This window comes from Macaca mulatta, chromosome 7 (assembly GCF_049350105.2).
Source record: "Macaca mulatta isolate MMU2019108-1 chromosome 7, T2T-MMU8v2.0, whole genome shotgun sequence".
NCBI lineage: Eukaryota > Metazoa > Chordata > Mammalia > Primates > Cercopithecidae > Macaca > Macaca mulatta.
This window is the reverse complement of record NC_133412.1, coordinates 55,855,001-55,873,893: the sequence shown is the minus strand read 5'-3', so window position 1 is coordinate 55,873,893 and position 18,893 is coordinate 55,855,001. Positions and strand designations below refer to the sequence as shown.

At 54.0% G+C, this 18,893-nt stretch overlaps 1 protein-coding gene across 15 annotated transcripts in view; it reads left to right on the top strand.

Moving 5' to 3' along the window:
- The window catches only part of LINGO1 (leucine rich repeat and Ig domain containing 1), a 205,899-nt gene that overhangs the window by 87,902 nt on the left and 99,104 nt on the right, over positions 1-18,893 (top strand). Inside the window, exon 1 of one of the 15 annotated variants that reach the window (XM_077940043.1) lies at positions 11,158-11,291. The exons of the other annotated variants lie outside the window; for them this stretch is intronic. The gene's annotated coding sequence lies outside the window, so the exon portion shown is untranslated. Of the gene's footprint in view, positions 1-11,157; positions 11,292-18,893 lie in introns of those variants that run through there. 15 annotated transcript variants of the gene reach the window in all.

The following is an 18,893-nucleotide window of genomic DNA, read 5'->3' as shown; positions in this document are numbered from 1 at the left end:
ACAGGAGCTCTCAGCCACCTGGGTAGAGGAGGCACAGAGGGATGAAATCTCTGAGCCTCAAGGAAATAAGGAGGCTGCTTTAATGGGGCACAGAGAAGCAGCAGTGGCAATGCTGGGGTTGAGCGGAGAGGCCTGACACATTGTGGTGGTGGCAGGGAGGAGCGTGAGGAGAAGGAACTGGCGCAGGCTCTTCACACATGGAACATCATTGGTTCTCACGCAGGAGAGGGATGCCATTATCCCTGTTTCCCTATGAAAAATGGAGGCCCACATAGGGAAGCTAGTTGACCCAAGTCGCAGAAAAGGCAGAGCTGGGATTGAATCCCCTTTCCCATGTCCTGTGCCCTGGAGGGGTTGAGGGTACCAGGAGTGGGGCTGGCTTTAGTGCCAGGCTCTGGCTGTCCCGGGCGGGGGACACACATGGACCTGGATGTGCACGCGTGTGCATGTGCATTTGTGTGCCGAGTCTCTCCCCACTTCAGCAAGGAAGCTCTCTGGGAAACTAGGGCAGTGGGGCGGCTCTCTGCCACCTCCTACAGTATTGGCACCTGGGGGCGGCTTCTACATTGGAGCCTGGTGTCTGGGCCCAGCCTGTTCTCCCTGCACATGTGCCTCCCATGACTCTGCCCCCACCCCAGCCTGCCTGCCAGGATGGAGGGGTGTCCAGGGGGCTGGAAGGTACCCTGGGATAATAAAGATAATTCTCAGCTAAGACATTGTACGCCAAGCATGAGTAAACATCATTCTCCCGTTATCCAAGGCCAAAGGGGCAGAGTGCCTTGCCCATGGCCACACAGCTAGGCAGTTGTGAGGCAGGATTCTGACCCTAATGGTGGCCGGAGATCCTGGGGGACCCAGCTCTGGTTTTTCTCAGTGGGCAGTCCAGGACAGCCCCTCAAGGTCCTGAGGAGCCAGGACCCTGCCCCAGCTATCATTTACCAACCTTTCTGTGGCCAGGCCTGAGGGAGGCATGGGCCACACCTCCCCTCAGCCTAACCTGCCTGCAGGTCCTTCCTGTTCCCATGTTACAGATGTGGAGACTGAGGCTCAAGAGGGCCCCAGTGCCATTCTGATGCTGAAGTCTGGCTTTTTCCCCCCTGCCTTGCTGCTCCAAATTGTCTACTGCTGCCCTCTGCCTGTGTCTCCCCATGTTGGTGCTGTGGCCCAGGCCTGATGCCTGCCTGTGCAGCTAGAGGGAAAGAGAGAGCCTGGACCAGTCTGGATATAGAGGGACAGAGAGGCAGGGGCAGCCCTGACACAGATGGGTAGGGGGCAGGTGCTGGACCATCTCAGTCTCAGAAAGTCATGTGCACTACCCGAGCCCCTGAGGCAAGATGGGTAGCTACTGATAACCTGGTTTGTGGCATCAGACAGCATGGCATGAGTCCCAGCTCCAGTACTTACCAGATGTGTGGCCTTAGACATGTTACTTTAGCTCTCTGGGCCTCAGTTTTCCCATTGGGTAAGGGGAAAATGATAGTAGAACCCACCTCACGGGCTGTTAGGGAATAAATGGCATATTCAGGTACTGCACTAGGAATGACACTTGGCATGTAGTAGGTACTCAGTAAATTCTAGTCAAAGTTGTCATTGTTATTAGCAGGGCTATAGAACATTCTAGGGTGAGAGCAGAGCCTTCCTAGCTCCTATGCGCAACTAGATGCCAGAGCCAAGAGGGACAGGACTGGGGCCTGCTTCAGCCTCCCCCTTACTCCCCCCACAATGCTGCCAACCCCGGACCTCCGGTCCTGAGTTTTTCATTCCCTGGGGAGCAGGTAAATGTGGGGTGGGATGGAGTGGATTTGCCATTTTGCACATTAACTATTTTTATATTTATACCTACCTTATTCCAATAAGTATGAGAGCTAAGCATAATCGTGATACCAAGGTAGACAATCCAAGGCAGGGGAAAAAGGATGCAATAGCAAGGAAAGGCTTGGGGAGCATTACAACATGGACACAGAGGGTCCGATCTTGGGCTGAATAGTTGGTTCTGTGATTCTTCATAGTCAGAATGAAAAGGGAACTATCATTTATGAGAACTGTGCTGTCCACAGGAGCAAAACAGCATATAGTCCTTGAGAAGGAGTAGGTTTCCTGGAGGAGCGGGAGCCATATCTATTCAGACATCTCTGCAGCCCACAGCAGCTCAGAGTGTAGAGAGTGGAGGTCAGATGTCTGACCTGGGTTAGAGGGCTGGCCAGCTCCGGGCAGGGAGATCCTCTTCCTGCACAGAGTGATCTGGGGCCCAGGACAAGGACCATTGGGCCGGGAGGGTCGGGTAGACACTGGGTCACAACCCCTGATGCTTGCCCTGCTCTCCCTCCACAAGCTCCGAGCCCTCCCAGCTCTGGATTCTCCTGTCTAGCTGGGTCTGCACAGGAAGGAGCAAGGGTTAAGCTGGGTCTGCACATCTGCAGGCCTGGGCCTGAGACCAGCTCTGCCTACTCCACCCTCCTCCTCAAGAACCCTCAGTGTCTCCTCATTGGCTGAGCATCGACTGCGCCTCCCTGCACCTGGCCTCTGATCTCTAATCCTGAGCCTAGCTCAGCCCTTGGGACTCCTTTGCACCCGCTTCCTTAGCCCAACTCTGCAAGTGCTCTCCGACCTGGATGTGCCTCCATCATCTCCCCACTGGCACAGAGCTGCCCAAAGGCAGAGTGGAGTCTTCCCAGCTTCCCTCCCAGTGCCGGCTGGACCCTCCTAGTGCCAGCTGGGCTCTTGGGTGGGTGTGGGTGCCATAAGCCTTGCAGGGAAGGAGGGTTAAAGAGAATGGACATTCAGCCATCACAGAGGGTGGGTTTTCCACTTTGCAGAATACCTTGCATATACTTGGCCAAGTCCAGACCTCAAAACAGCTCTGTGAAATGGGACAGCAACAGCAGACCCAGAGTAATAACAGCTCCTGTTTCCTCAGTGCCTGCTATGTGCCAGGCGCTGTGGTAAGCATTTCACAAATAGTTATTTATTTAATCCTCACTACAGCCCATGAACTGTTTCTGCAGAGAACTGAAGTGCAGGCAGAGGATGAGAAACTTGCCCAAAATTATACAGTCCTTAAGTGGCAGAGTGGGGATTTGAACCCAGGCAGTCTGGACTACATTCCAAGCATTTGTCTTCATGGCTCCTCCCAAGGGCTGGTGAGGGAGAAGTGTGATGCCCACATTGCAGACATGGAAACAGGCCCGGAGACAAGGAAGCTTGCCTGAGGTCACACAGCTGGGAAGGAGTGGACGAGGTGGGGTTCCCATTAGCTCCATCCCGTCCCCAAGCTGGAGCTGGAGCTGCCCTCAGACCCCTCCCTGGAGGCTGGGAGGAGAGGGTAGGAGTGAGGCTGTGAGGGCCACAGAAAACGCCCTTCTAGGTGTGGCCCCTGTGTGTGGCACCCACTCCCAGCCCCCAGCCCTCAGCAGCCGAGACGAGCGAAGCTTTGGTCTCTGGCCTGGCAGGGAACAGGGTGAGCTCTGGGGGCTGGGACTCAGCAGACACTGGTGCAGCCCACCTGCCTCGAACTGGTGGGCATGTGGCATGTCCGTGATGAGTGGGCTCTTCGCAGAGTGAGCATTAATCACACTGCCAGGCAGTGGGAGAGGCAGCTGCCTGAAATGCCTGCACCTGGGCAGGATTGATCACCGCCAGACCTGGCCAGGCCCGGAGGCTGAGGGCAGCCAGGGGCCATCTCTGCCAGGCAGGCAGTCAGGGAAGAGCCCTGGACTGGGGGAGGAGACACAACACTGACCTGGGGCTCTCAGAAGAGGCCTGGTAAGAGAGGACTCTTCCTCTTCTCCCAGGGACGGCCCTTTAGTGTGCTGCAAAGCCATTTGTCATGTTTTAAGATGCATGGTTAAGACTGCCTCCTCCAGAAGCCATTGTAGAGTGCCCATGTGTCAGCCCTGGACATTTTCTCAAAGGAATGTGCAGCGTCCCCAGGAGCCAGGCAAAAGGGCTTTGAATCCCCGTTGCCACCTGCCAGCTGTGTGATCTTGGGGAAATTACTTCACTTCTCTGAGTGCTGGTTTCCTCATCTATAGGATAGCTCATTTTTTCTTTTTCTTTCTTTTTTTAAATTATGGTAAAAAAAAAACATATAAAATGTATCATCTTAGCCATGTATAAGTGCACAGTAAGGTAGTGTGAACTCTATGCCCCTTATCGTACACCATATTCTTTTCATCTTGCATGACCAAAATTCTGTACCCATTGGACAGCAATTTGGCTGTCCCCACAGCCCCTGACAACCTTCCTGCTACTTTCTAAGAGTTTGACCACCTTAGATGCCTCATACCAGGAAACCATACATATGTGTCTTTTTGTGAGTAGCTTACTTCATATAGCATAATGTCCTCCATGTTCATCCATACTGTGGCATGTGACAGCGTTTCCTTACTTTTTTAAGGCTGAAAAATAGTCCATCATCTGTATACACCACATTTTGTTTATCTGTTCATCTGTTGATAGACAGTTGGGGTTCTTTCCATCTCTTGGCTATTGTGAATAATGCTGTGATGAACTTGAGCATGCACATACCTCTTTGAGACCCTGTTTTTAATTATGATATGTATATGTACGCACATACACATACACACACCCAAAAGTGGGACTGTTAGATCGAATGGTAATTCTATTTTTAATTTTTACAATTAATTTAGTGGCTGCCCCACTTTACATTCGTACTAGCGATACACAAATGTTCCGATTTCTCCACGTCCTTGACAATACTTATTTTCTTTTGGTAGTGACCATCCCTATCTGAGGTGAGGTGAGACCTCATTGTGGTTTTGCTTTGCATTTCCCTGATGATTAGTGATGCTGAGCATCTTTCCATCTGCTTGTCGGCCATTTGTATATTTTCTTTTAAGAAATGTCTATTCAAGTCCTTTGCCAATTTTTGATGGGATTATTTTTGTTGTTGAGTTGTAGAAGTTCTTTATGTATTCTAGATATTAACCCCTTTCAGATACGTGGGTTGCCAACATTTCCTCCCATTCCGTAGGTTGCTTTTTCACTCTGTTGATTGCTTCCTTTGTTAAGCAGAAGGTTTTAAGTTTGATGTAGTCCCATTTGTCTATTTTTGCTTTTGTTGCCTGTGTTTTCCATGTCATGTCCAAGAAATTATTGCCAAATCCAATGTCATGAAGCTTCTCCCCTATGTTTTATTTTAGGAGTGGTATAGTTTCAGGTTTTGTGTTTAGGTCTTTCACCTATTTGGAGTTAATTTTTGTATATGGTGTAAGGTAAGAGTCCAACTTCATTTGTTTTGCATGTGGAAATCCAGAAACTGAACAGAGGCCATAGCAACGGCAGGCTCATTCTTGTGCAAGGTCTGGATATCTGGGTGCCCTAATGAGGACAGGACCTGTGCTCCTTCCTCCTGATGATGGCTGTTGCTCTGACCCTGAGTCTTTCCTCCTCTGGGTCTTTGGGTCTTGCTGTACCCAGGCCAGGTCGGGCAGGATGGGGTGCCTGCGGGGTAGGCAGGGTGGGGTGCCTGCGGGGTAGGCAGCCCACTGCAGGGATGCATGCTTCTTCCTCACCCATCTCCAGTGCTTTGGGGATCTCTGGGTGGAGTCAGGAACTCCATGAGACACAGGGGGCGGAGACACAGGTGCTCAGTTCACTCAGGAGGACTTGTGTAGAGTCAACAGCCCAAAGGGTCAACACTGGACACTGGTCTGGGGGAGAAAAAGGTCTCAGTGGGGCAGCTTAGGGCTGTGCCCTCCTCCTGCCCTAATCTTCTGGTGGCTTAGATGAAGGTGCTGAGTCCCACATTTGCCAGTGAGACGCAGTTCTCACTGTGGGTGCTCAGATGGTGGAAGCTCTGAACTGAAACCTACCAACCAAATGGAACTCTGCAGCCAGGAAAATGAAGTTTGGCACTTGGGCTCAAAAACTCAATGGCCAGGGGATGGATGCAGGAGTAGGGGTGGGGCGGCCACTCCATGTAGATTCCCTGGGTGTGCTGTGGTGGAGCCGTCTCAAACCAGCTCTCTCTCAACCCCATGGACATGTGTTCAGGAATTTTCCAAGCCAGTTGTTCAACACAGGAGTCCACCTTCCAGGCTCACATCCTGGCTTTCCCAGGTCTGGCAGATGCAGGCTCTACCTCTCACAAGAGCTGCCTGTCACTTTCTGTATGACCCAGGCAGGCCTTTTCCCCACCCTGGGCCTCTGTTTCTCCATCTGCAGAATAACCATTGTACCTTCCTCGGGGAAGTTGTGAGGGTTAAACAAGATAATTGATTATTTGTTTATTTATTTAGAGACAGGGTCTTGCTCTGTTGCCCAGGCTAGAGTGCAGTGGTGTAATCATAGCTCACTGCAGCCTCGACCTCCTGGGTTCAAGTGATCCTCCTACCTCAGCCTCCCCAGTAGTTGCTAGAGTAGTTGGGTGCAACGCCACCATGCCTGGATAATTTTATTTTCTTTTTGGTAGAGACAGGGTCTCGATATGTTTCCCAGGCTCTTCTCAAACTCCTGGGCTCGAGTGATCCTCTTGCCTTGGCCTCCCAAAGTGTTGGGATTACAGGCATGAGCCGCCTCGCCCAGCCAAGATGATGGATTTAAATTCCTCTGTGGAGAATAAGTACTGATGGGGAAACTGAAACCCCCAACCCCCATGGCTGAATTCCCCATTCAGGGCTTTCTGTCCTTCTCAGGTCCTGGGGCAGAAAGTCGGCAGAGCCTGTGTAGACCTGCCCCTGGACTGGGCATACCCAAACCAGCTTGGACACCCATTTGGAGTATCCCAGAAGGGAGCCCCACCATCAGGAAAGGGTGGGTATGGGGGTTAGGTCCTTCTGCTCTGATACTTCAGCATGGCTAGTGTGACCAGCACTGGGAGGCCTGGGAGGAGGCCAGGCCTTCATCTCAGGCTCTCCTGAAGTGGGGCAGTGGCAGGGTCCACCCACCGTCTGGGAAGCAGTTGCTGATACCTGCCCTGGGCTGGGTGTGGGTGATTTTGGCTGTGGGCTTTTTCTTGAAGGCCTGCCAAGGTAGACTGTGGGGAAGGGCATGGTTCAGCCCCTGAACATGAGGCTGGAGCCTGGCCCAGTGGTGGGCTGTGGCCAAGGGAGGTCGTAGGGAGACTCGGGAGTGCTTACTGCCCCTGGGTGCTCATGGCCCTCTCCCTAGTTATGGAAGCCCACATTAGGCACTTTATGTGCCTCCTCCTCATCCAGCCCTCACCATAGCCCATGAAGTGGGTGCTGACTTTATCTCCACTTCGCAGATGAGGAAACTGAGTCCGGAGAGGCGAGGTTGAAACTATAAAGTGTCTCTGCCACTGCAGGTTTGCTGTTGACCTTGGCCAGTGCCCGCACAGTTTCCTCATCTCAACAATGGGGACTCAGATGGGCGCAGCTGGGGGAATGTGTTCGACATTAGTTGCATCTTCTGAAGTGGTAAAGGGCCCACAGACCTGATATGTCCCCATGTTTACAGATCAGCAAACCGAGGCTGAGAGAGTCACAGCCATTGGGTCCTGCAAAATCATCTCTCTCCTGGCCTGGCTCACACCACCCTCCCTGCCCAATTCAGGCCCCTTAGGTCGCTCTGGACCCCTCGAAAAGCCCTGATGCTGAGTCGGTGCAGACAGGCTTCAATCACGTGTGTGTCTGTATGTGTGCATGTGTGTGCACAGGTGTGTGCTGGGATGGGGGTGCCTGGAGGAAGCGGGCAGAGCTGAGCAGACCCTGGGGCCACTGGGTAAGAGGAAGGGGCCCCCTCCCCACTCCCCGCTCCTGCTCCGGGTGCAGGGAGTGGGAGAAGCCCCGGGTGACAGGGTTTGTGCCCACTATATATAGCCCGGCTCAGACACGCACGCCCGGCTATTTCTGTGTTCCTCCTCCTACTGAGGCAGGGGGAGGGGAGAGAAAGTAGTCCATCTAAAAATATAACCTGGGGAAAAATATCACAACGCCTGAGCTGAGCCTGAGAGATCTGTCTCTTTCTCTCGCCTCCCGCCCCCGCGCCCCGACTTACCTCACAGCCGCCTCGGCTCCATTTGGAACTGTGGCCCCCTCCCCCACCTGTGCCACTTTCTCCTGATGCCCCCCAGCTGGGGCTGGGTTGTTCCGCCCCCATGTCACAGGTGAAGAAACTGAGGCCTGCAGAGGGCTTGCTTGGGTGTGGCACTTTGTGCTGCTCATCCCTCTGGGATGCCCAGGCCTGAGGGGCAGCCCCTCCCTGCCCTGCTGAGCCTGGACTAGGGTGGGGGCCTGGGTCCAGGACTTGGCTGTGCACTCACTTGTTTCATCTCTCTGAGCCTCAGTTTCCCCAACTAAAAGGGGACAGTGATACTAGTTGCCTCGTAGGTGGTGCTGAGGGTTGATGGAGAGGCGCAGGTAAAGCCCGGGACACGTGTCAGGAACGTCAGAAGCACGCAGAGACGTCAGTCTCGGTTGTCGTCATTGTTATTATTTTAATTATCCACCACCTTCATCCTGGCCACAGAAATGACTCTTCCCCGAGGAGCTTCTTGAGGGCAGGATGACTCTTAGCAGGTCTGCATTGCGGTGCTCAGCAGGAGGCCCACCCACCCACAGCAGCGTTCAATAGATGACACGGTTGTATTTAGGTTCGAAGAGGAAGGTAGGGGGTTCTAAGGTTGATGAAACCCCTGCCTCAGGCCACGCTCACTGCTCTTTGGCTGTCTCGGTCCTCACACTTACTCCCTTCAGTGCCTGCCTGAGAGAGGGGGCGGGGTGGGATGGAAGGGGAGGATGGGGTGTTGTTACCATCCCCATTTTAATGACAGACAGGAAGCTAGAGCTCAGAGAGGGAAAGTGATAGGCCCTGGGTCACACAGCTGGGACAGAATCTGGACCTGAGATGGGCTGCCTGACTCGAGGCTCCCAGGTCTGCTGGTCCTGAGGGCCCCTGACTTGTGTGTCTCCTTTCTGTGGACTGTAGGAGCCTCCAGGGGCGCTGTGAAGGCCCAGCCCCGGAGCGCCGTGCTGGTGCTTTCCATAGCCCTGCTGCTGCCCATAGCCCTGCGTGAGGGACTGAAGAGTGCACCCCTGGGTCACTGAGCATCCATCGGGTGCCCGTGTGATGGTTCTCAAATTCCATGCTCTGTCAACCAGCACCAACTTATGACCAGCCCTGTTTCCTCTACACCCCCACACTCTCCACCACCACCAGGTTATTTTGATGTTGTATAATTTTTTCCAGAAATATTTCAGTGCATATCTCTAAAAGATGAGGACCCTTTAAAAGACAGAACCGTGATACCATTACCACACCTTAAAAATTAAATGTTACCTGGCACGGTATCCACTTCCTGAATCACTCTTAAAAATTGCCTTGAGGTAGGAGTTAGCATCACCATTTTATAGATGAGGAAACTTGAGGCCTAGAGAGGATTGGTCACTGGCCTGAGTTCATGTAGCTTGTAAGTGGCCGAGCAGGGATTTGAACCTGGGCCACTTGACTCTAAAGCCAATGCTCATTCCTCTTTCCTCGGCCAGGCAGGGCCCCAGCTTGCCTCCTGCCATCCCCAAAGGGTTGCCACTCCCTGTGGCCCTAGGGCAAGGAGCTCCTGGCATATTTTTGTTGGGGGACAGTCTAGTTCCTGGGCCTCCTGATAAACCCAGAGTCCAGCCCAGAGGCTCAGCCAGGTTGTGTGCTCAGAGACGGGCTGCGAGGGTGTGCAGGCCACACTGGGGCCAGGAGTGAGCTGTCTTCCCTGGCCGGCGTGCTGAGCTTTACGGGGGCATTAACAAGCCATTTAAAAAGCGCTGACAACACACTTTGCAGGCTCCTATTTAAGATGTACTAAAAACTAAGCACCTTTTCAGGGCGGAAACTGCAGCATGTCGGGGTGAAATACGTCCGTGGTGTCACCTACGCACGTGTCACCCTGCAGGTGCAGAGAGGGGCGGGAGCAGCAGGCACCCGGCCTCACCCCCACCGGGCGGCCTCAGAAGGTGCAGGTACTTGGTGAGCAGGTGGATTTGCCAGCATTTCCAGCTCTGCAGCAGGGGGAGGGACATTCTGCTTTGGGGGGTCATGTTAGTGGTTGGGGTGGGTGGGGGCATAAGTAGGGGGCAGGGGAAGTTACCTGCTCCTGGCTGCCCATTTCAGATGGAGAAGCTGAGGCCTGGGGTGGGAGGATGAAGTTATGAGGTCACACATCCTGATCTTGGGGACCCCAGCCTGATCCCCAAGGCCAAAACTATGCAGGAGGTGCTTCTTCCTCTAACCCTGCTCATCCCACCTCAAAACAGAATTTCTGAGACCTAGAGCAGGCCTGGACCAGGAGCCAAGCACTGTGGTAGGCACTGGGGATACAACAGTAAACAAATAAAAAATGCCGTCAATCAAACCGGGTGCTTCATGGAGCTTCTCTAGTTGAACGGAGATGACAAATAAAGAATGCCAACAATGTCGTGTAGCTGCGGTGTATCTACCAGCAAGGGGCAGATGTGGGGTGCTGTCAGAGGGTTTAAGAGGAGACCCACCAGGTCGGGGAGGCAGGGAAGGGCTTTGGGAGGAGGTGACACCAGGGCTAAGCACTGCAGGATGAATCTGTGAGCTGAGAGGGTGGGTGGCTGTGGCTGGGGGAAGGGGGGCAGCAGGCAAAGGGAAGAGCACATACCAAGGCCCTGTGGCAAGAGGCTCCAGGGGATTCTGAAAGGCCAGTGTGGCTAGAGTGGAGTGAGCCTGGGGAGGTGTGGCTGGAGGGGGCTAGGGCTAGGTCTCACGAGGGCCATGAAGGGGGGTGACTGGGGTGGGAGGGTTAAACACTTGGATTTGTGGTATGGACAGATTTCTGGCTGTCACAGGGGGAAATGACCTTGGCTTTGTGTCAGGAGTGGACTGGGGAGTGGGTAGGGGTGAATGTGAGCATCGAGGCGGGAGGGGCAGCGACTCAGACCGGGGTATTGGTCAGGCTGCCCTCTGGCTCTCCGTTGTTCCCCTGCATCCCCTCCAGGCCTGGTGACCCAGGAGAGTCCCGGAAGGTGTCTGGGAGGGACAGTCCTTCGGCTGTGGGTGGAGGGATGAGGGAGGCAGGGAGGCTTTGCTGAGCCAGCTGTGGGAGGGGGTCCTGGTGCTGGGCCCCAGGCCTGGGGCCTTCTCTCTTTGGAAGGCAGCTGAAGAGGCAGCTGGGGTGTGAGCGCAGGAGCATGAGGAGTTTGTCACGTCTGCCTGGTCTCTACTCTGAGATCTAACCCAAGGAGGAGCGGGTGCCCGAGAGGGGAAGGGAGCTCAAGAAAAAAAAAATAGCTTGCTTGACTTAATTATGACTGATTGTGACAGCTTGCATCTTTAGTCTGAAAAGTATCTATGGGGTAAGGACTGCTTTTCTCAATCGGGATAATTATGTTAATTAAAATGCTTTCTTTATAGCAGTTCTGATTAATAAAAACAGTTCCACTGCTCTCTTTAAACACTCTAACCTTCTGTTGCATGGGGAAGGAGGCCCTTTCTCAACAATTTATGGTTTTTCACGCAGATTCCAAGAGGCGACCTGCTGCCGGGTGGCCTGGTGGCAGGCACTGCGCTCACACACGCGGGGATGGATGCAGGCAGAGGGGCAGGCATGTGGACCTAGCAGGCAGCGGGACTGGCCACTGGGGCAGGGACAAGCCGGGGCGCCGCTCAGCTGAGTCTGCTGCAGAATAAAAATGCCACTCATTCCTCTAATTGCTGTTTATTTCCTCTGGAAAGCATGGAGATAATTAATGAGCTCCCAATTAAGAAAAATTTCATGTGGGGGACTGAGGTGCCAGGGCCAGGATCGGTACTGGAGTGGAGGGGTGGGGTGGGACTGGTGGTAGGAGCAGGGGTCCTTAGTGAAGCCGAGGGGGTGGTGGTGTGTGTGCTATGAGAGGTGGAGGCAGGTCGGCGGGAGGGGTGCTGAAGAAGGGGCTTCACTGCCAGGGAAGCTGAGTAGAAGGGAACAAGAGCTTTGAGCACAGCTTCACTGTCCCCAGCCTCAGTTTCTCTCTTTGCCTAAGTTAGAAGTCACAAGTGACGGCTCAGAGGCAGAATCTGTCTCATAGTTGTGTGTGTGTGTGTGTATGTGTGAGAATGTGTATGTGTGCACGTGTGTATAAGTGCCAGTCTGCGTGTGTGTGAGTGCATATATGTGTATGAAAGCGTGTGAGTGTGCATGTGTGTTTGTGAATGTGAGTGTGTATGTGTTTACCTGTGTGAGTGTGTGAATGAGATTGTATATATGTGCATCAATGTGGGTACACGTATGTATGAGAGCATGTGTGTGTGTGTTCTAGCCACAGAGTGTGGCAAAAACCTCAGCCCACAGATTGTTGGAAGATTGGGAGGTTTCTCATCAAAATCTGGCTTCTGGAGTCTCTTGAAAAGTCAGAGGCCCAGCAAGCATATGCCGGTGGGAGCCGAGTGCTGCGTGGTGGCTGCCCCTGTGTGTCTCCCATGGCCTCCCCATCCTCATCTCCATGCCAGCCTGACCTGGGAGGCATTTGTGTTTCCTGGCATGTGTCACTCTGGTCTGCCTGTGAGGGTGGAGGTGGGGGTTGATCTTACATGGACAAGGGGCGCTCAGTTGACCACCATCCCTTCTCCTAAAGGGACGGAAAGGAGATGGGGTCCCAGAAGCCCCGAGTAGAAGTGTCGTGGTGCTGGTGCTGGCAGGAGACTTTGTGGGCTTCCCCACTCCACCACCCAGCCACTCTAGGCCTGGAGAGCGGCTCAGTACTGTCACTGCCCAGAGGGGCTTAGGCAAAGCTGGCCTCACTCTCGAGGAGGCAGTGAGGAGGACATCCCAGGAAGTGCCCCTGGGAGGGAGAGCTGACTGCCCACCTCTCCCAGAGGCCCCAGTTCTCTCTGGAGCCTCTGCCCTGCCTGGACAAGCTCCTCATTTGCGGAGGACTTTGGCAGAAAACTTTGCCAGACACAGACTGGGGCCTTGTCAGTTTCCCCAGTTCCCTCCACCCCAGCCCAACCCCAGCCTCTCTTGCTGCTAGAAATGAGGAAATAAGGTTAGGGGCTTCTTCTCAGCCCTACCACCTGGTTGAGGAAGAGGCTGTGGCAGTCAGGGAGGCCCTGGTAGCCCACAGAGTACGTGGACCAAGAGGGTCAGGGGTTCTGGCCAGGGTCACACAGCTGAGAAGCAGGGGCTGGGGCAGGCACAGAAACCAGGCATCCTGACCCCAGGGGGTTGTGAGGGTGACCAAGGCCACACAGGTGCGGCTAAGGGGTCTGTACTGCCAGAGGCAGTGATGCTAATCAGTCCCTAGATTCCTTCCCCTTTCCCATGAGAAGACTGCAGGCTGGCTCCTGGCATGCATCTCTGGGGTCTGATATGGGGGTCCAGAGGCTTGCTCGTGGACGTGTGTGTGGACAAGCGCCATGCAAATGTGTGTGGATATGTGCCCTGTACATGTGTAGGCACGCAATACATACGTGGGTGGGCCTGTACACACATACACACATGGACGTATGTGTGTGAGAGCTTGTCCAGGTGTGCATGTTGACACGTGTGTGTATACATGTGGGTGCTGTGTGCATGTCACATGCACAGCCATGTGTGGACATGCTCCTCTGTATACATGGGATGGGCGTGGTATGCATGAGCATGTGCATTCGTACGTGTGGCTGTTAAACCCGTGTATCTGGGGTGCTGCACTTCTCCAGCTCTGTCCCTGTGTGTTCACACATACGTGTCTTCCTGCATAGGTCTGTGTGTGAAGCTGAGGGCTGTGGCGAGGCCCTTCTGTGGGCCCTGAAGAAGGTGGCTCCCTAGGTGGGTGATAACGAGTCAGGGATGTAAGCTCAGGCCCGGCCTGAGAGCCCTGCTCCCGTGGGGGATGGTGCCATCTCTGTAGCTGCTGATGAGCATCCTCTTGGGCACCAGCTTCCAGGCAGGCCTCGGCCCTGCTCCCAGCTCCCTGGGCCTCCAGCCCTGGGAAAGTTCTGCATGTGCAGAGGGAGCAGGGGCTGTATCACCTGCCTCATGACTCCACTGCCCAGATGAGCTGTGGATGGAGCAGGGGCCCTCCTTGTCCTCTCAGACCTTCCTTGGACCCCTCCGAGGTCCAGCCTGGCTGGGGCGGGCCCTTCCCCACCATAGTGGAGCCACACCCTAGGTGTGCAGTGGGGTCTGAGCCATGCTGAGGGCCTCCGCTGCACGCTGTCTGCTGAGGCTCCCTCCTGTGCAGAACAGCCTGGGCCTGGGCTTGGTGGGGGCTGCCCTGCCCCAGGCTCCCGAGGCTGTCTTCCTCCTTAGTGCTGGATAGGGTAGAAGCAGGCTGAGCCCTCCCTACCTGTCTGTCTCTCCTTCCCATTCCTTCCCCACTATCGGGGCTGAGCTTCTGACCCTCTGCCAAGAGGGAAACGTGCTTTCACAGGCGGAACAGTTCTGATCCCCTCACACGTGGTGTGCCAGTGGAGGGCTTTTGGGCAGTGTGAACAGGGCGGGGGCACCAGTTCTGGGAAGGAATAACCCCTCGCCTTGGTAGACACGCTGGCTCCTACATGCATGTGGCGGCCCCACAGGCTGGCTGGCACCTGGGCCTGCCACCCCCACGTCAGCCCGCCTGGGAGTTGCCCCCCCCTCACCTCCACTGTATTTACGTGTCTATTTTATGATTTCAATTTTTAATGCCTCTGCTCTTTGAAGACGCTTAATGCTTTCGAGTGGAACATTTCCTTCCAGGACCTGAGCGCAGATTGAGGACAGAGCAATAAATCAACTAATAACTGGAACCTCATTTTCTGCTCCACGGCAGAGAGTTAACCCCCACCTCGCTGCACTCCTCTGGGTGGCAGCTGTGGGTGAGGGGCGCTGGGGAGCAGGGTGCTGAGCCGAGCACCCTATGGCTCAGGCTTCCCCTCTCCTCATCTCCTCTCCTCCTGGGTCTCTCACCTCTCTCCTATTTCCCTTCTTTATCTTACTGTTTTCTCTTCTCTTTTTATTTATATCCTACTAAAAGCAGGTGAGAATAAGGGAAATGGCTGGAATCTGAGATTCTGGAGGTGACCCTGGAAAGGTGTGGGGAAGCCTTTGTTGGGAACTCCCTGGGCCCTGATTTGCTGTGTGAGCTGAGGGGAGCGTCCAACCCTCTCTGAGCCTCAAGGTTGCCACCATTACAAACGGATCTTATCACATGGGTGGACCGAGGTTTGAAATGTTGACATCTAGAGGGCAGACTTGGCAGTGGAGGTGGACAGTACCTGAGTCTCCACCATTCGCTCCCTGCCCACCTTGGCTTGGGAGGAGGAGAGTTGGGAGACAGAGACACTCAGGCGATGAACTGGTAGTAGATGGCTCTTCACTCATGTTGTGTATGCCTGAGTCTGTGTTATTGATGCTCTGTAGACATGTGTGTGTACGTGTGCGTGTGTGTGTATTCCTGCATGTGTCTTGGACTCCAGAATCACAGTGTACATAGCCATACACCTAGGATAATTCTTGACTCTCTGCAGAACTAATGAGAGGGCCCAGCTGGGTGTGGTAGTGCACACCTGTAGTCCCAGCTACTTGGGAGGCTGGGATGGGAGGATTGATTGAGCCCAGGAGGTGGAGGTTGCAGTGAGCTGTGATCACATCACTGCACTCCAGCCTGGGTGACAGAGTGAGACCCTGTCTCAAAAAAAAAAAAAGAAAGAAAAAGAAGAAAGAAAAGAGCCCAAAGTGGGGAGCCGTGTCTGTAGTATTGGGAAGCTGAGAGGAATGGAGACTCTGGGGCCACACTGCCTGGCTGCAAGTCTGGCTTTGCCATTTATTGCTGTGAGACTTTGGAGAAGTCACCAAACCTCCCCGTGCTCAGTTCCTCCTTCTATAAAATAGAGATAAGAAGAGTGCCTCCCTCATAACTTGTGCAGGTTGAATGAGCTGGTCACCTGTGAAGTGGCTGGCACATAGTAAATGCACGTTAAGTATTTGTCGTTGTCATTATTGCAGGACACATCCACTCACACACAGTATGTTTCCCTCCCCCAACCGACCATGAGACACCAGAGCTGTACCAGCCTCAAATACCTGATGTGCACAGCGCGCCGGTGGAGAGTAGCCCAGCCCCCTTCAGAGCAGCCAGGGACAGCTTCCTGGAGGAGGTGGTCCTAGCACTTGTCCTGAGATGAATGGAGAGGAGGGTGGCCCTGGGCACGTGTTGGGAACAGCAGAAAGGATATTTGGAGACTACTAAGGCACTGCTGGAGGTATTTAAGTTGATGAGGAGGAAGTAGGAAATGATACGGGCCCCAGCACAGGGCGGGTGTGGGGTGCTGGGCCAGTGTTTAGTAGGCACCTGCTGCATGCAGACATCTTGTTCCCATTATTTCTTTGTGGAAACTGCATCTGAGTAGTTACGTGACTTGCCTGGGGTTACCCAAGCTGTCAGTAGTACAGGTGGGATTTGAATTTGTGTCTTTTTGGCTCTGGAACTCCACTCTACTTGTGGCCCAAGTCCCAGCATCACAGGGCTGGAGACTCTGTTCCTAAAATGCCCTGCTCTGCTTGGACACCGCTGGTGATGGGAAGCTTACTACCTCTCAGGACAGTTAATGACATTGCATGTAATTCCACTCATTCCAACAGTGATATTCAGGCTGGGCCCAAATCTGGTTGTCATAAATGACTGACTCCTCAGACCCCTCCTAGGCCCCCACGCCGTGCCCTGCCCGGCCCTGAGGCTGCCTGCTGGGCCCACGCTGATAGGGCTGCCCCATTTCCTCCTAGCACCCCATGGATGTGTGAAAGGGGTGGCGAGTACCCCATATGGGGTACATGCAGCATGCCAGCCATGAAGTGTGGCATTGCCACATCCCACGTGTGACCACAGTCACCCTGCAGAGTAGGCTGGCCAAGCTGGGGTGGGCTCAGACCCAGGAGCTCAGTGTTCCAGACAACCAGGCCCACCATTGGCATCCAGGACCACTGGGAATAGCACTCAGCCCTGGAGTATTTGGTTTCCAGAGTATTTAAACAGATGACTCGACTAGGTGATAATTTTAGCACATTATGGCTGATGTCTTCTTAGGACCATAAAACAGCAAACTTTTACCACTGGAAGCAGCTCCCAGCCAAGACGTGGGGAAATGATCGTGTCATCGAGTCATCTGGGTATCAGTTATTGTTTGGGGGAAAGTGGAATGTGTGGGCGCGTAGAGACGTGCGCACCCTCCCCCGTGCCCAAGCAAGCCAACCTCATCGCGGGAGGAAGAGAGAGAGGATGCTTCTGGGAGGGAGGAGAGCAGGGAGAGCTCGCCCATTCACTCCACAGGCATTACTGAGTGCCTGCCACGCTCCAGGTGCTGGCTGTGCATGCTCCTCGTGCCAGTGGGGCAAACAGGGAATGTTAATAGTGCAGTGATGGGATGAATAGGGACAGCTGGTAAGACGGGGTGACAGGGCCCTCAGGTGAGGGAGCACCTGTGGGAGGACCCTGAGGGGGATGAGGAGGCTGTGTGGCCAAGGGCAGTGGCAGGGGGAGAGAGGACCAAATGAGGGGCATTTGCATGGCACTCTGGGGCCGTGGGATATTTTCCAAGGGGCAGGGGGCGGTGAGTAAGCTTGGGTTAAGCAGGGGTGATGACAATCTGATTTAGGTTTTGAAAAGATCTCTCCAGCTGCTGCAGGAAGGGCCAAGTAGGGAAAGAGAGTGAGGCAGACGTGATGGAGGCCTAGGTCAAAATGGTAGCCATGGTGATGGGGGTGGCAGACCCCATCATGGCAGCAGAACTGGGGACAGGGAGAGGGTCATGGAGAAGGCAAGAAGGACCCTCGAGTCCTGGCTTGAGCCGCTGCAGTCATCCTCTGAGATGTGGAGGTGCGGTGGAGAATCAGGAGTTCGTTTCTGACCACCTCCTTCTGCAGAGATGTCCTATTGACAGTCGTGGTCACAAGCCTGGAGCTCGGGGAGAGGTCTGTGTAGGGGATGGAGACGTGGGAACCAGCAACTATAGATGGGGTTTAGAGACCTGGGCAAAGCAAGGACCACCCAGGAAGTGACGTGGATGGTGGAGAGAGGACCAAGTCCTGGACCCTGGAGTTACCACCGTGCAGAGTTGAGGGAGGAGAAGGAACCTTCACAGGAGGCTGAGAAGGTACATCTAGGGGGTGCGAGGAAAGCCAGAAGGATGTGGAATCCCAGAAGCCAGGAGAGGGTTCCCAAAGGAAGGGCAAAGTCAGTCAGCTGTGGGCATGATGCTGGGTGCACCTTTACCCAGCCTCGCATAACTCCAGGACAATATCAGAGACAGGTCACTGACGTTGGCACAGTCCACAAACCTGATTCTAATTTCACCAGTTATACATGCACTCGTGTGTATGTGTGTTTATATATAGTCCTGTGTGTGTATCCGGCACCACAATGGAGACGTAGATCTGCGCCACACTACAAGACTCTCTGTGCCAGCACACCCCTCCCCGCCCAACCCTGCTCCCACGCCTACTGCTTGGCTGCTACTAATTTGTCCTCCTCTGTAATTTTGTTATTTCATGAGTGTTACATAGATGGAATCATACAGTATATCACCTTTTGAGATTAATTTTTTAAAAACTCAGCATAAGCCGGGCACAGTGGCTCATGCTTGTAATCCCAGCACTGTGGGAGGCTGAGGCAGGCAGAGTACTTAAGCTCAGGAGTTCAAGACCATCCCAGGCAACACGGTGAAACCCCATCTCTACAAAACACACACACACACACACACACACACACACATACAATTAACTGGGCATGGTGGTGGGCGCCTGTAATCCCAGCTACTTGGGAGGCTGAGGTGGGAGAATTGCTTGAGCCAGGGAGGCGGAGGTTGCAGTGAGCCGAGATCATACCACTGCACTCCAGCCTAGGTGACAGAGTAAGACTCTGCCTCAAAAAAAAAAAAAAAAAAAAAAAACTTCAGCATAATGAAGGAAGGGGATTTTTAAAGGATGGCAGATACCAGAACACAATTGTTTGCTGCTG